The 16,619-nt window shown below is 49.5% G+C and overlaps 1 protein-coding gene and 1 long non-coding RNA gene across 4 annotated transcripts in view; one reads left to right on the top strand and one right to left on the bottom strand.

Annotated features, from left to right (window-relative positions):
- The window catches only part of LOC138492757 (zinc finger protein 271-like), a 72,068-nt gene extending 62,343 nt beyond the window's left edge, over positions 1–9,725 (bottom strand). The window contains exon 1 of the mRNA XM_069620137.1: positions 9,604–9,725. The gene's annotated coding sequence lies outside the window, so the exon portion shown is untranslated. The remainder of the gene's footprint in view (positions 1–9,603) is intronic.
- Positions 9,726–10,055: 330 nt separating this feature from the next.
- The window catches only part of LOC138492759 (uncharacterized), a 450,582-nt gene continuing 444,018 nt past the window's right edge, over positions 10,056–16,619 (top strand). For all 3 annotated transcript variants that reach the window (XR_011276260.1, XR_011276261.1, XR_011276259.1), the window contains exon 1: positions 10,056–10,430. This is a non-coding gene — a long non-coding RNA (uncharacterized lncRNA). The remainder of the gene's footprint in view (positions 10,431–16,619) is intronic.

The raw sequence follows: 16,619 nt of genomic DNA, 5'->3' as shown, positions 1-16,619 counted from the left end.
GGACAGTTTCCATTGAGTATAGAATGGTCTAGCCGTTCTCAAAGCTGAGGAAGCCGGGAAATAGGGACGTTTGGAGTAAGTAACGAAGCCGGATGGGGTGGCAGGCATGAGAAAATCCTTGCAGTGAGCGCCCCACCCTTTCAAGGATGCATCCGTGACCACTCGATCCGAGGCCATGGAAGCCAGAAGGGTTCCCCCGCCATAAAATTCCTGCACGTGTCCCACCAGCCAAGTCTGCGAACTACCTGGCTGGACACCCTGAGAGGATCCGAGAGAGCTCCCAGATACTGAGACCACCGGTCTCGTAGGAGCCACTGAAGGGATCTCATGTGCAGTCTGGCCTCTGACACCAGGAAAATTCAGGAGGCCATGAGGCCCAAAAGACAGAGAAAGGAAGCCGCTGGTAAGGTGGTGTGGTTCCGGATCAACTTGACCATCTGCTGTATGTTGTTGGCACTCTCCTCGGGAGGGAAGGCCTTCCCTGCCCGAGTGTCTAGGACTGCCCCGATGAACTGGAGTCTTTGGACCAGTCTCATGTGGGACTTCTTTAAGTTCAGGGTGAAGCCCAGCATGTGCAGCAGCAGACAGGTGTCTACCAGGTGAGACAAAACCTGTCCCGCTGACTTCTCCCGGATCAGCCAGTCGTCCAGGTACGGCAATAGGTGGACTGCAGACCTCCTGAGGTGAGCCGCGACTACCGCCATGAGCTTGGTGAAGACCCTTGGAGTGGAGGTCAACGAAAGGGCAGCACTTTGAACTGATAGTGCTTGTCCCCAATGAGGAACCACAGGAATGTCCTCTGCTTCTGATCTATGGGCACATGGAAATAGGCATCCTGCAGGTCTATGGACATCAGCCAGTCCTGAAGCTCGAGAACGTGGAGAATTTCTCTCAATGGAACCTATTTTGTTTGCCAAATTCAATCAGTAGGAGGAAAGAGAAAAAGTATTGTTGCAATGTCTATTGGATTTGACAAGGGTTTATCCAAATAAACTAACATTATGATGTTCAGCTTTTTAGGAAACAGAACCACATTACAACAACAAAATCCACTGTGTTGCTTTCAATGATTTTGGGTCTGCCCTCCTGTTATTTAATATTTACCTGGCGGACTGGAGGCTACACAAGCGTTTCCACCAAAGCTTGGATCGCTCTCCTTACGCTGCCTGGGTTGTGCAGCGGATTTAGTACTAATGATTTAGTAGTAATCATTCTGCCTAGCCTTTTAGCAAGTTATTGGACTCCCACCAAAGAGGTTCCCAGTGCTGTATAATGCATTAATGCCTTGATTGTATCCATGCCCCCATTCAAAGTTTTGAACTGGAGTGGATTCCAATAGGCCTGTAATCGCAACAGGTAACCCATCATTCCGTTCACCAAAAGAATATTGAAAACTATACATGTGGCGACATGTGGCGACATGTGGCTTTCACTCACACCTCGAACCCCTTAATACAAAATTGGTGGATTATTTGTATATGTGACTGAAAGGTTCGGGACATTGTAATGGAGTGTGGGGGATAGGCCTCGAAGAAGTAAAGTAGTTTTGGCAGAATTACCATCTCTCTACCCCTCAGGCCAAGCCGACTCCAGCACTGCCACCTACCTTCTGGGTCATCCGACCCATGAAGCGTGTGTCAGTTGAGGCTTTCACTGCTACTTTCGCTCTTCCTTCTGCACCTTTGGCTGACTCACACCCGGACACAGCCCTAGCTAACCTTCATCTCTCTATCTCCAACACTCTTGAAGTCCTTGCCCTTGTCCGGAGGATCAGTTTGAAGCCAAATTCCAAGTGCAAATATTGGTACGATTCCGACCTAGTCACCCTTAAACGTAGGTGTAGGATGGCTGAGAGAAAGTGGAAGGCATCAGGCGCACTCCCTGACAAACTGGCCTGCCACCTGCTCCAAAGGCAATACAGACTCTCTATCCTCACTAAGAAGAGAACACACATCCAAGCCCGCATCTCTGCAGCATCTAACAACTCGGCCGAACTCTTCAAAATCTGCAAGGAGCTGTCCAATCCTGCTGGAGTCTCTACCTCTCCTGCTTACTCCTAGGCCCTCTGCAGAGTCTTGGCTTCTCATTTCACCACTAATACTCTGGACATCCTGTCCACCCTCTCTTCATCTACCTCCTCCTTCTCCTCCACTCCTGGTCTGCCTGCGGCCATCTCTACTCCTCCTTCATCCTCCTTTCTCTTGTTCACCCCAGACAATGTTTCTAGACAAGTCCGATCTATGAAAGCCTTGTCAAAGCAGGTTCTCCCCAGCTCATCCAGAAACATCAAGGACCACATTGACACCCTTGCTCCAGCCTTGGCCGATTTCTGCAATCACTCCTTTGACACTGGAACCTTCCCCTCCCCCTTAAGCACTCCCTTGTTCACCTCTTCTAAAGAAGCCCTCTGCCGATCCTTCCTCTCCGGCTAACTATCGCCCGATATCCATCACTCCTTTCCTGGGCAAACTCTTGGAAAAGCTGGCCATCTCCCAGCTTAATCTGCACACTGAATCTGTTGGTTGTCTCCACAATCACCAGTCTGGCTTCGGAGCTGCCAGAAGCACGGAAACTGCTCTCCTGAACACCCGTGAAGACCTGCTCTCTAAGCTTGACTAACCTTCCTTCTGTCCTCATTGTCCTCGATCTTTCTTCTGCTTTTGATAGGTCAACCATGCCATTCTGCTCAATCGCCTCCGTGATAACATGGGTATCACTGATCAGGCCCTGGCCTGGCTGACCTCCTTTCTCACTCAGCGACCCTCTGAGGTCCAACTGGGGTCTTTCCTCTTTTCAATCTCTCTCTCTACTTGTGGTGGTCCCCAGGGGCCTAACCTTTCTCCACAGCTTTTCAACCACTACCTGGCACCTCTTGACCACTGCATCGCTACTTTCTGCTCCAACTTTCAGGTTTATGCGGATTACACCCAGCTATCTGTTAGGCTCCCCCCAGCCGCCTCTTCCTATTCTCTCATACCAGACTGTCTGGCCACAATTCAGGAATGGTGTGCCACTAATGATCTCTGCCTTAATGCCAGTAAGACTGAGATCCTCCTCATCGGAACACCAGCTGCCTCCTTTCCTCTTTCTCTATGGCCGCCCACTCTGGGCCCTCTTCCTGCTCCTATCTGTGAGGCTAAGAACCTTGGTATCATCTTCGGCTCCACCCTCTCCTCACATCTCTAAGAAGTCAAACCATCAGCTGCACCTCCTTAGAAGTATTCTTCCTTTTCCCCCAGAAGCTCACTGTCTTCAGAGCTCTGGTCCTCTGTAGGCTGTACTACTGCAACAGCCTCTTTCTAAATATGCCCTGCCTCTACTCTCCGACCTCTACAACTTATCCAGAACAGGACTGTGAGACTTGCCCTTGGCCTCAAGCCCATGGATCATATCTCTCCAGCTCTGAAATCTCATCATTGGCTCCCTGTGGCGGCAAGAATCAAGTTCAAGACCCTTTGCATCGTCCAGAAGGCTTTCTGTGGCCTGTGACTGCACTACCTCCAACTCTCTCTTCCTAAACATGTCCCTTCTCGAGCTCTACGTTCATCCACTTCCAACTCTCTGAGGGTCAGATGCTTTTCCAAGCAGGGAGTTGGGGGCATATCTCTCTCTTCGGCTCGGGTCCCACTCTGGAACAGCCTACCTGCCTCTCTCAAACTTGAGCAGAACCACCTCTGGTTCTGGAAGCAACTCAAGACCTTCCTTTGTGCTTCCTCTTTCTCTCGTCCTCCCCCCTGCTGATTTTCCGACTGCTCCACGCACTGGTCACCTGGCTACCCTCTGAACTCAGGGCCAGGCTCCTACACATCCAGTTACCCACACACTGCCTCTGGGCTCTCCCAGCACTTATGGTCTGTATCTGCAACCCTACAGTCCCTTCTCTCTGCACTTATGAGCCACTCACTGGCTGCACTTATTGAGTTACCTGCACTTCTCCCCCCACAACACCTCTCCCCTTCCACTTGCGCAATCTGAGTGACACAAGACCTAGTAAGATCGTTGTTTTGTCCTCCCTCTCTTTCCCCCTCCTTGTCTCGTTGCGCCTAGAATCACTTGTGTATAGGCACATTATATATGCCATATCATATCAATGGACTATACCCAGATCCGCCTACTGTGGCTGCAGAATACGGGGTCTACTGATAATAAAAGAAAAGCTCCTGGTGGAGAATTGGAAAATAACACATCCAAGTAGTAGATGAATAATAGCAAGCAAATCAAGCAGTTACTCTGCATAGTTCACAAGGCTTTCTGGGGCCGGGGGCCGCACTACTTACAACACACTCTTCCCAAATACACTCCCTCTAGAACACTCTGCTCATCCTCCTCCAACTCTCTGAGAGTAAACCGTTTTTCCAAACAGAGACTTGGGGGTAGATTCTTATCCTCTGCAGGGGCCACCCTCTGGAACAGTCTCCTGCCTCTCTCCGTCTGGAGACGGAATTCGTTAAATTCCGGGAAATTCCTCAAGACCTTCCTCTTCTCCTCTGCCTTCTCTCTACTGTTCCCCTGCTAACCTCCGCTTTCTACCACCACCTCCTCCTTATGCTCAGCTTGCTGATTGGTCGCCTGGCTCACCTCAGAACCTTACAGGTCCCAGGCACCCACACCAGTCCCTGCACTTGCCCCTGGGCCCCACACTACTTGCAACACTAAGCACTTCCCTAAGAGGCAACCCTCTGCACTTCCTGATGTTAGGCAGAATCCCAGGCAGTTCCCTCAGGGACCACTACCCAGGATTAGGACTACAGGTGAGAGCAATAAATCCCCTTTGGTAGCTGTGGCTAAGCAGTCAGACTTATCTCAAGAGGGAGATGAGCAGTATTCAGGGTTTACACAATAGGTATCACAATACTATGGAACATAGAAACACTGACCAAAGCTTTGTATCAAAAGAGAATATATATTTATTCTATACACATCTAGATCAACACATAAATCACAGTAGGTAAAGTAAGTTAAAATTCAGTCAAGGAAAAGGATATACAACTCCCTATTCAATTGTAGACAAGTTTGCGGTAAAGTGAAAACTGAGCAAAATGGCACAGTGAAAACCGACTACAAATGGCACTCTAGCAATTTCACGAAAGGGAGGGAAAGCACAAGTTAAACCGAAATATCTTCAGACACCCCCTAGCAACACTTCCCTGAAGTTTTGTGAACAAGTAATGCACAGTAACACTTTAGCAGAAAGATAAGTGAATGAAAACTGAGCAAAATGGCACTCCACAAGTTAAAACAGTAGGAAGGAAGAGGGGTTTAGAAGATTCAGGTGCATCAACACATTTCTCATTGAAAATCAATCTAGTGAGAGCAGATCTAACAAATCAGCCAGAGTCAGTGGTACAGGACTAAGAGCTTAGGAGCAAAAATCTTCTTGTAGCTGCAGTCAAGTCTTTGATAGTAGAATATTGAAAAGGTAGATGCGAGGCGAAAGACAATGTTAAGAGAGAGGGCGGCCAACCCAACGAGTAACTAAAGGATTTAAAACACCTTTATGGCTACCACGGGAAAAGGGAGGCCTGGCGGAACAATGTACCTTAAACGGGAAGAAGTGGCTCCTGCGGTGGCGGTTGTTCCTGGTAGTTCCTGCAGGTCGAGGGGTCCAGCAGAGGAAGAGAGGCTCTCGTCGTGGAGGAAGGTTCGAGTCGCTGCACTACCCAGGGATGAAACCAGCCGCGGTGCTGCCAAACGAAGTTTAAAAGGTACGCTCCTTTTAATCGCGGTCCGGGTGGATAGCTGCCTGGCTATCCGGTCTCCAAGTGCTGTGCACTGTTGATTCGACCAAGGCAGGTCCGAGGATGCGATGGGTGAACTGGTTGTGCCCACCAGCTCAAGGGAAGGAGGCTCTTTCACTGAAGATCTCCTCTCGTCGTGTGGAAGAAAAGTGGTGAGACGATCCGGCAGGGCTTCACCGGTGGTGTAGATGCTGAAGATGTCTGTGGCTTCTCTCCCCTTCGGTTCCGTAGTTCCAGTGGCAACGTCGTGTTCTTCCAGTCCTCAGGACCCTGCTTTTATGCAGAAAGAGACCCATTCATATAGCCTAGCTGTCACTCACGCAGTGGAGTGGTCTTCTTGGCGGGAGACCCTCGAGCCTATCAGGTTAGAGTGCGACCTGAGTTGCTGCGGCAACTCTGTCCAGGGATTCTACTCCCCCTCCAAAACAACAGACCCACCCCAGACTCAGAGGTGCCGAAAGCCCGCCAAAAGAGGCGCAGAAGCCCGCCAAAAGAGCGAACAAAGGATCCCCGACCTGGGTTAGGAGTTTAGAGTAAGACACGAGAAAGAAAACCTACTGGAGTAAAGTTAATAATAAAATAAGTGTTAGCCTCGAACAATGGGAAAATCCCATAGGAATCCCATAGGAAAATATTTGCGGTTGAATATTTATGGTAGTAACCACTGCCACCAGCCAGAAACTTTAGAGAGCGGGACTTTAAGGTACCCCCTCGAAAATGAACCCAAGGGAAAAACTATTAACCCTTTTCAGTACCTCCATAGTAAGATGGTTTGTACTGGTTAAGTTCATAAGATTTGACTAGTAAAGCCAATGGAGACTTTACATGCCCTGGGAGACAGTAGTCAGTCCCAGGGTATGTAGTCTATGTTTGGGGGTCGCTACGACACCCCTGTGCCACTGCACTGAGGGTGCTGTGTAACACATGTGCATAAATTTGGTTCCTATGGGTGAGAGAAAAACCCCATAGGCATTAAACACAAAAATAGCCTAGAACATACATAGCAAAAATGCCTAAGAGTGGGAACAAGAGTCTCACTCTTAGCAGGTAAAAAGAAACAAACCCTTCAAATCCAGCAAAGCTGCTGGGGGACTCTATAGGTAAGGGAAATTAGCCATAGAATGAGAATTCTCGCTTACACCTGGCCCTCCTGGACCAGGCGCACTTCCTCCTATCCTAACTGCTGGTCTGACACTTGCATCATCATCAGTTTGTCACATCTGTTATGTTTTCCCCCGTGCCCTGCCCCTCCCCCCAACTACATATTAACGCACTTGAATTAATGGAAATGTCATCAGGCCTAGTATGCGTATGATTACTGTATATCATTCTGAAATTTCCAAGGCCTTATGAATGATTGTATCCCATGTTCCCCTCCCGTCTTGGAGCGCTTTGAAGCACTTGTTTTGAGTATAAGCGCTTTATAAATAAACTATACAATACAATACACTGGTAAATGATAAATAAGATGAACCCACCTATGGGTGCAATAAAGGGATTCCAGCGAAATGTGGTGGTTTTTCAATAGCCCAAGAGATGGCTTCTATGGGCTGTTAGGAAGTGGCAACGGATGAGCACCCAGAGGCAAGATAGTGCGAGCAGGAGTGGCCAGAGGGAGGTGGGGAGGAGCTTACAGGGGGGAGCAGGAGCAGGGGGGGGGGAAGTAACTACAGGGGAAAGGGAAGGCAGTATGGAGCAGGAAGGCTATGAATAAAGACGTGTGAGAGAAGCTCCGTCTCCTCCTCTCTGTTCCTGAGCTGCGCGCTGTCTTATCTTGGCAACCAAAGGACCCGGTCCGGATCTCACAGAGGGCAATGGGGGGGCAGGAGTGGCCAGTGGGGAATAGGAGTGTGAACATAGGAGGAAGAGGCAGTGCTTTAAGTGGGCCAGGGCCAAAAAGTGAGGCTGAGCTGGGGCTCTGCCGGGGCCCCCCAGTCCCACCAAGCCATGGCACCGGCGGGTTATCATCCCTCGCCACCGACGCAACGGAAGAGGAGCCCGCCGGCCACTTGACACTGACTTGCCTGACTTAATCATGGGCAGTCCGGCCGCAAATGATTAAGTCAGGCAAGTCAGTGGCAAACAGAGTCTGGCAACAGCTGTGACTGACAGAATTGCCAGCCAGTCACAGCGTTGCGCATTGTTTAAGCGATGATGTGACTGGCTGACACTTCTGCCATTCACAGCTACCTGCAACCGGAAGTGTTTCCCTTTGGTGCGCCATTTTAGTACTTACCTTGTTTATATGGCGGCAGATGTCCTTCAGCCACTCGTCCCCCCATTTGCACCCAAATGCCCTTCACCGACAAGCAGGGTTCCTGTATTCAGGGGGCTGCCAGTGGTGAATGGGAGTGGCAAACCTCCCCTCCCATTCTGCGCCTGCAGCCTTTTGCAACCCGCGGCGCTGTGCCGCTTATTGACTAGATTGCTTTTTCTTTTCTTTACCAGACAACTTGTTGAAATGCCAGTCACTGAATTGTGTGTGTATTTAGCGCTCTTCTTCGCCTTCAGAGACAAAACGTCATATTTCCAGAGCATGTATGCTTTATCCTGGCTAGGAGGGAGTGTCCTGAAGATTAGTAGATGCGCATTTTTTGCAATGAAGGGAAGGGAAACTAGCAGCTACGCGCTTCAAGGAAGAGCCGGGGTGGGACAGCCCTTCCTTTTACTGATTTGAAAGGATGAGCGTGTCCCAACTATCTGGTAGCTTGATAAGGGAAGCGCTTCGTCCAGTAGTGATGGCTTTCTCACCAAAGGCGTGGAAAGCAGGAGTTCCCGGGAGCAGCCTTCCTGGGGCCTCTGCCATGACAGGGGAAGCCTAGCCTCCAGCGACGAACTCATTGAGCATTTTTCATGATGCTCTTGTTTACGTCCCATATTTATTTTCCACATCCCACGCCAGCAGTTGCACATAGTTTACAACCGATCGGGACTTACAAAGCATAAATGTAAACACCCAATTAAAGAAATAATTAAAAACATGTGTAAAGAGATATTTCTTTGCCCATGAAACTCTGTTGAGTGTTCTTTAATGATCAACTGCTGAAAAGGCATAGAAAGTTCGTTAAATACTTTAAGCCATGTAGCAAGCAGTAACGAAGGGACCACATCTCTGAGGTTAGGAGGCAGGTCCACTGGCTTACCGTCAAGGAAAGGATTGTTTTCAAAACCCTTGCCCTGAAGTACAAGTGTGTCCATGACTTGGCACCCACTTACCTAGTCCAAAGGGTTTCCAAACTAATTCCATCCAGGCCAACCAGAGCGGCATACTCCAACAGGATTACCGTACCCAAATCCTGCAGAGTTTGTGCGGGCGGTACCATCTTCCCAACTATGGCCGCCACTTTTTGGAACGCCCTCACTTCTCAGATGAGGTTGATTGACACTCAAACAGCCTTCCGGAAAGCCACCAAAACCAGGGTCTTTGTATGACAATGCACAAGTACTACCTGTATGTATCTTTTTATATGTAAGTAAGCAAACTCCACTAAGTAATTTTTGTTGGCCCGCATTCTTGTAACCCTGAATGAAGCCTTCTTACGCTCTATAGCGCCTCGATGCCTTTGGGCTGTAGTACGCTCTATAAATCCAAAAATAAATAAATAAATATGTACTTGAAGGCCAGAACGTGTTTTACATGTCCTTATTTAGGCCATGCCCATCAAGTAGGCCACGCCCATCAATTCTTAGGCCATGCCCCCAAATGAGTTCCCCTTCCCCCAAATCAATTGTGTACCCCACTTAAAGGACTGGGAAGAGGCATGTGGGGCAGACACGATCTGTCTAAACCTTGGTGAAAGCAAATTGGACATATTAGCCCAGAACTAAGAATAAATGCTAGAATGTGGAATATTTAACCTCTTACCTCCGATTCCCAGAGAAGTAGAATCCGGGCCTCAGCCCCGCAAGCAAAGGTCAAGACAGGAGATAAATAGTATCTCCCCAGTGCGCATGCTCGGAAGATGAACACGCGGTACTGCGCATGCTCCTAGCCTCTGCTGCTGGTGTGCTCCGAAGATGAACACGCGGTACTGCGCATGCTCCTAGCCTCTGCTGCTGGTGTGCTCCGAAGATGAACACGCGGTACTGCGCATGCTCCTAGCCTCCGCGTTGCGCGCTCCCAGCCTCTGCGGCACATGCTCACTAGTAGCTGCTGGGTAGGGAGTGTCTCCACCGTGCGCATGCTCGGAAGATGAACACGCGGTACTGCGCATGCTCCTAGCCTCCGCGTTGCGCGCTCCCAGCCTCTGCGGCACATGCTCACTAGTAGCTGCTGGGTAGGGAGTGTCTCCACCGTGCGCATGCTCGGAAGATGAACACGCGGGAGGGCAGCACTGGAGTAGAGGGCTCAGCAGGCGCGAGCGGCGAGACTCCGCGGCGGGAGCTCTCGCGCAGTTCAGCTGTTGGGAACCGGAAGAACAGAACAAAGGGTTCAATCGCCTAGCTGGGAGGGATAAGCTGCGCGCCGGAGGGAAAGTTGGCTTGGAATGATCTCAGCAGGGCTTTCATGAGCGAGTGATCCGTTCCTCTAACAGAGACTAGAGACGGTGGCTCTGTTTCAGAAAAGAGGAGACTCTGGGAGAAGGCGGACCCAGGCAGGGCGAGTGGTGACTGGGTGGAGGGTGCTGGATTCGAGGAAGAGGAGCAGTCTCTGGAGTCGGATGCAAGGAGTGAGAGTGCTCGGAGGAGGTGGTAAGAATGGGTAAGGGGAAAGGGAAGGTTGGAAAGAAAGGGGGGGTGGAGGAGGAGGAGATAAAGAGGGGGAAGGGGAGAAATGAGGGACGGCATCGCAGCAGATCTCCTCAGAGGGATAATGAAGGGGGGTTGGTCCGGGACATTTCAGGGTTGGGGGCTTCAGAAAAATGCGTTTTGGAGGGGCTGGAAGCCTCAGTGAATAGTATATCTGAAGAAAATATGCAGACTGATAGAGTGTGGAAGGTAGTGTTAAAACCTGAAAATCGTGATAAGACGTTTCTGGGGGTAAATCCAACAGAGATTGCTAGATGGTTAAAGGCAGCAGTGGGAGATGTTTCCCGGGTTCAAGTGGTGGCAGGGGGTCGATTGTTGGTGGAGGGGTTGGATGCTGTCAGCAAAGCAAAGATTCTGGAGATACATTGTCTGGGTAGGCATGCGGTAAGAGTGTTTGATCAAAGTGGAGTGTCTTGTAAGGGAGTGTTGTATGGAGTACCAGTGGTTATGAGTATGTCTGAGGTAGAGGAGCAACTATCGGGAGTGGGGGTGGTGGAGGCATGGAGGTTGGGGAGGAGGGATGCGCATGGGAATGTGGTGTCTACAACTGTGGCAGTGAGATTTGAGAGAACGGAGTGTCCGGAGGTGGTGGAGATGGCTTATCAGAGGTATCGTGTGAAGGCATATGTGGCAATGCCATTAAGGTGTTATAAATGTCAACGGTTTGGACATGTGGCGAGAGCATGTAGGAATGAGAGACATTGTGGGAGGTGTGGTGGAGAGCATGATATAAAGGAATGTAAGGAGGGGACTCCAGAGAAATGTGTGAATTGTGGGGGGGAGCATTCTTCCGCATTTAGGGGATGTGAGAGTTACAGGGTAGCGAGAGAAGTGGTTCAGGTGAGGGCGGCGGAAGGTCTGTCTTATGCGCAAGCTGTTGCAAAGGTGAAACCAGTTCGGGTAGTGAATGAGTTGAGTGAGAAAAAGTTGGAGGTGGATGAGGTTGTGGGAAAAAAGAAAGTGCTGGGTGAAGTGAAAGGTGTAGAAATGGTGGTTGCTCCGAAAACAGAATTTTTGTGTTTTATAGTGAATGTACTGGATCTGGTTCAGGGGAGTGCATCCATCAGTCCATCAGACCTTACGAAAGGAGTAGTGGAAGCTGCGAGAAGATTTTTGAATGTTGTAGATGTATCAGAAGAAGATGTGTTTAAGAAGGTTGCTAAAGTGCGGAAGTTGAGTGGGGTGTCAGCATGAAGATTTTGCAGTGGAATGCGAGGAGTTTGTTGAGGAATGGACAGGAGTTGAAAGCCGTATTGTGTGAGGAGTTGAATGTTGATGTAGTTTGTATTCAGGAGACGTGGTTGAGGGGTGATTTAAGATTTGTGATACCAGGTTTCGAGCTGTTTCGTAAGGATAGGTTGGAGGGGAGAGGGGGAGGTGTAGGTTTAGCAGTTCGAAAGGGGTTGATTGCAAGGGAAATTGTGGTGGATGGAGCAGTTGAGGCGATTGGGGTAGGGATTCGGGTAGGAGAATCGGAAGTATTGGTGCTAAATTACTATAATCCGTGTGAGGTAGTGGAAGTGGGTGTGTTGACTGGAGTGATAAGAGGACATGTGGGACCGTGTGTTTTATGTGGTGATTTTAACAGTGCCAACACGTTGTGGGGTAGTGATAGGACTGATACGAATGGAGAATTGTTGGAAGACATGGCGGATGAATTGAGTCTGGTATTGCTGAATGATGGGTCGGGTACGAGGTTGGATGTGAGGACTGGGAAGATGTCGTGCTTGGATTTGACCTGGGTAACTGCTGCAATTGCAGGAGAATGTGATTGGAAGGTGCGTGAGGATGGAGACATGGGGAGTGATCATTCTGCTATTTTGGTAACTGTGAGGGGTGAGGTAGGGATCAGGTCACGTATGACTGGAAGTCGGTTAAATTTTAAGAAGGCTGATTGGGAGGTGTACAAAGGAGTGTGTCGAGATTTGATTGGTCCAAGGGGAAGAGAGGGGGGATTGGATGAATGGAATGAGCATTTGGTGCAAGGAATGAAAGCAGCGTCTGTGGCAGCAATTCCAGAGGTTGAGAAGGGGAAGGGTGGGAAGATAGAGGTTCCTTGGTGGTCAGTGGAATGTTCAAGAGCAGTAGCGGCACGAAAGAAGGCTAGGGCAAGAGCGGTGAGAACGGGAATGTTGCTGGATTTGGTGGCATATAAGAAGGCTAAGGCGGTGGTGCAGAGGGTGGTTAGGGAAAGAAAGAGAGGATATTGGAGAGGTTATTGTGGGACCCTGGGAAGTGAATCTGGTGTGAGTAAGGTTTGGAAGCAGTTCAAGCGGATGTCTGGATTAATGAGGTCGCAGGGTGGTATGTCTGTATTGTTGAAAGGAGAAGAGGTGATTAGTGAGGATGGGGATAAGGCGAATTTGTTGGGGGAATACTTTGCGGGGGTTCACAGTTCAAGGAACTTCCCAGAAGAGGTGAGGATACGAATGAGTGCGGTAGAGGAGGAAATGCGAGAGGTGGTGGCGAATGTTGGGTCTTGGGAGGAGCAATATGAGGTTTCATTTTCAATGGTAGAGTTGAATGGAGCGATTCGGAAGGGGAAGTGGTCTAGCCCTGGGGTGGATGGAATTATGTATGTATTTTTGGAGAAGTTGCCTGAGGAATGTAAGTTGGCGGTATTAGCGTTGTTCAATGAGATCTGGAAGAATGGAGTTTTGCCGAAGATGTGGAAAAGAGCAATTGTAGTGGCGATTTTGAAGGGTGGTAAGGTTCCTACAGAGTGTAAGTCATATAGACCGATTGCATTGACTGTTGTGTTGTGTAAGATTATGGAACGGATGGTGGTTGAGCGATTGGGGTTTTATCTAGAATCGGATGGATGTTTGAGTGACTTTCAGAGTGGGTTCAGGAGGAATCGGTCGGTGGCTGATCCATTGGTGAGATTAGTGACTGGGGTGGAGGAGGCATTATGTGATGGAGAGTTAGTGGGAGCGTTCTTTTTGGATTTGGAGAAGGCGTATGATATGGTATGGAAGGGAGGGTTGCTAGTGAGACTGTTGGAGATGGGTGTGAAGGGAAGAATGTTTCGGTGGATCAAGGCATTTTTGGCAGATAGAACATTGCAGGTGAGAGTGAGGGGGGTGTTGTCTGAAGTTTGGAAGATGGAGAATGGGACACCTCAGGGGAGTGTGATTAGTGCGATGTTGTTTAATGCGATGGTGGATGGGTTGATTCGAGCATTGGCAGGAATTGGATGTCAGGTGGATTTCTTTGCGGATGATGGTGTGGTCTGGGTCAGAGGGCGGTGTTTGTTGTTGGTTCAGAGACGGTTACAAGCTGCAATTGTACGCATGGAGGAATGGTGTGGGAAATGGGGTTTCTCGGTATCTGTGGAAAAGAGTGTGAGTATGGTGTTCTCAAGGAAAAGAGTACAGCAGGAGCTGAATTTGGTTTTGAAAGGTGTGAGGGTGAAGAGCGTGGAAGAGTTTCGGTACTTGGGGGTGATTCTGGATAGAAAGTTGAATTGGAATGTGCAAGTGGATGGTGTGGTGGATAAATGTAAACGCAGGCTGAATTTGTTGAGGGCGGTGACTGGGAAAGAATGGGGTGCGCAACAGAAGTGTTTAAGAATGTTGTATAAAGGATTGATTTTGAGTGTGATGGATTTTGGGTGTCAGGTGTCAGTGGGTTATACGTCGAGTCAGAAGTTGCGGTTAGACAGAGTACAGGCGAGAGCATTGAGAGTGTGTTCGGGTGTGATGAGGTCCTCTCCAGTGAATGCGGTACAGGTGCTTGTGGGAGAGATGCCATTGGGGTTGAGGAGGGATGTGTTAAATATGAGATGGTGGGTGAAGTGTAGTGCGAAGAGTGTGGCTCATCCGGTGCGTGAATGTTTGAAGTATAACTGGGGGTTTGATTATTACAGAGATTGGTGGAGGAGGAAGGGGGGCACTTTTGGGTTTCACATGTGGGAGAAGGGAGTGCAGTGGAGTGTGGGTGATTTGATGATTGTGACAGACACGGATTTGGAGAGAAGGCCGAGATGGATGATGAGATCTCCAAAGGTGTGTTTGGAGTTGGCGAATGTGGTATCGAAGAAGAAAGGTATGCGCGGTGAGATTAAAGCTTTGGGTCAGGAGTATGTGGCAGGAAAGGAAGGATATAAGGTGTTTACGGATGGTTCAAAGGATCCTACGTCTGGGAGAGTGGGAATGGCGTATTATCTAGAAAGCATTGGGGAGTATAAAATAGGACGATTGACGAATGATGTGTCTATTTGTACGGCTGAGTTGGTGGCGATTGCTTTGGTGATTGACAGGGTATATGAGTTGGGGTATGAGAAAGTGGTGGTGTTTTCAGATTCATTGAGTGGGTTACAGGCGATTGTGGCAGGGGATGGTGATAGGAAGGATGTGATTTTGGACATTAGGATGAAGATTGATCGGTGTGTGCGCGGAGGTATGGATTTGGAGTTGGCGTGGGTTCCCAGTCACAGTGGCATTTTGGGAAATGAGTTGGTGGATCTGGCGGCGGGTGAGGGTATGAGGAGGGAAGCGATTGAGGTGAGGTTGCCTTTGAGTGTGGATGAGGTGAAGGCTGTGATGAAGAGACGGGTCCTAGATGAATGGCAGGAGAGGTGGGTGAATGGGGTGAAGGGCAGGTGGATGTTCGGTGTTCGTGGGAGAGTGTCGGTGAAGGTGGATGCAGGGAGTTCAGAATGGAGGAGGGGGGAGGAAGTGATGCTGAATCGGTTGAGGATAGGTCATGTGGGGCTGAATGACTGTCTATTTCGAATAGGGAAGCGTGAATCAAGGGACTGTGCAGTGTGTGGGGTACCTGAAACGGTGGGACATTTTTTGATTAGGTGTGAAAGACATGTTATGGAGAGAGAATTGATGAGGGTTCGATTGAATGCACTGGGAGTGGCTGAGCTGAGTGAGAAGATTATACTGGGAGGTGATGGGGAGGGAGGCAGGAGGAGGAGTAATGTGATGTTGGATTTTGTGAGGCAGACGGGGAGGTGGGAGGAGTTGTGAGCTTAAATTGAGTCAAACTATTAGTGGGTACGGTGCACATCATCCTATAGGATGGGGAAGCGCCTGCGTGGGTCCGCCCACGTTTCCGATAATTAAGAAGAAGAAGAAGAAGATGAACACGCGGTACTGCGCATGCTCCCAGCCTCTGCGGCGCGCGCTCACTAGTAGCTGCTGGCTAGGGAGTGTCTCCACTGTGCGCATGCGCCTCTTTTCCTGCGAGTGTCCGCTGCTAAGGACCCCCAGGCTTTGTACTACACAGGAGCCGTGGGGCCTGCTGACATGAACCGCCTTTTAACATTCGTTAGGTGCGCGCATTTGCATATTCAATGACGCCACATGAATGGACATCACCTTAGGTTTGACCCCCACAGCATCACAGGAGGTGGGACTCAATGCTGCGAGGTTCCCTGCAACCAATAAAACACAAAGGGACTGGGGCGGCTTCCAGGAAGCGCACAAGAAGCAGTCAGCAGTTTGCCTGGTTCCGTGCAGCGTCCTATGCGCACGTGTGTCCCCACGTTTCCACGTGCTTGATACGAAAACACACACGTGCATGCGTGCCACACGTGTAACTAACCCTAGTACCAGCCTGTAAGGCTGTTCTGCACACAGGGAACTGACCTGTTAGATTAGAAGCATCAAGGCTCTGTGCAGCAGGAGCCCTGCACCCCCATATTCTGCATCTGTATTTACATCATCAAAAGGGAAATTACAGAACTCAACATTACAAGGTGTGTTATCAGACTTTCATAAACGTGCTGTAGAAAAGTGCACTCAGTCAAGTGTGTCCCATATGCACTAAAGAATAATCATGGGTCTCTTCTATCTGGAAATTAGACTTTATTAATTGTCATGAAGTATCTCCATAGTCATAGCTCTAAAGTCTAAACCATTTGTGTCACAAAGGCGGGTGAAAACACCCGATTTTAGTTTTGGCGGGTGAGAGGCCCATTGAAACGAATGGGCGTGCTGGAGGCTTGGCGGGTGAGTCAGCTGTTTACAAGGCGGGTGACACCCGCCAAAAGCGTGAGTTGAGAGCTATGCCATAGCAGACGCCCGGTTGGTGTGCAGGTGGTATTTATTTAATTCATCAGGGGAACGACATGGGGGAGACCTGCCTCCGCTACCCCTTTCTCCTCCCCGTCCTCTCCTC

The sequence above is a fragment of the Ambystoma mexicanum genome, chromosome 10 (assembly GCF_040938575.1).
Source record: "Ambystoma mexicanum isolate Mex_15411 chromosome 10, UKY_AmexF1_1, whole genome shotgun sequence".
Classification (NCBI taxonomy): domain Eukaryota; kingdom Metazoa; phylum Chordata; class Amphibia; order Caudata; family Ambystomatidae; genus Ambystoma; species Ambystoma mexicanum.
Note: the sequence above shows the minus strand (reverse complement) of the source record. Positions and strands in the feature narration are given on the sequence as shown.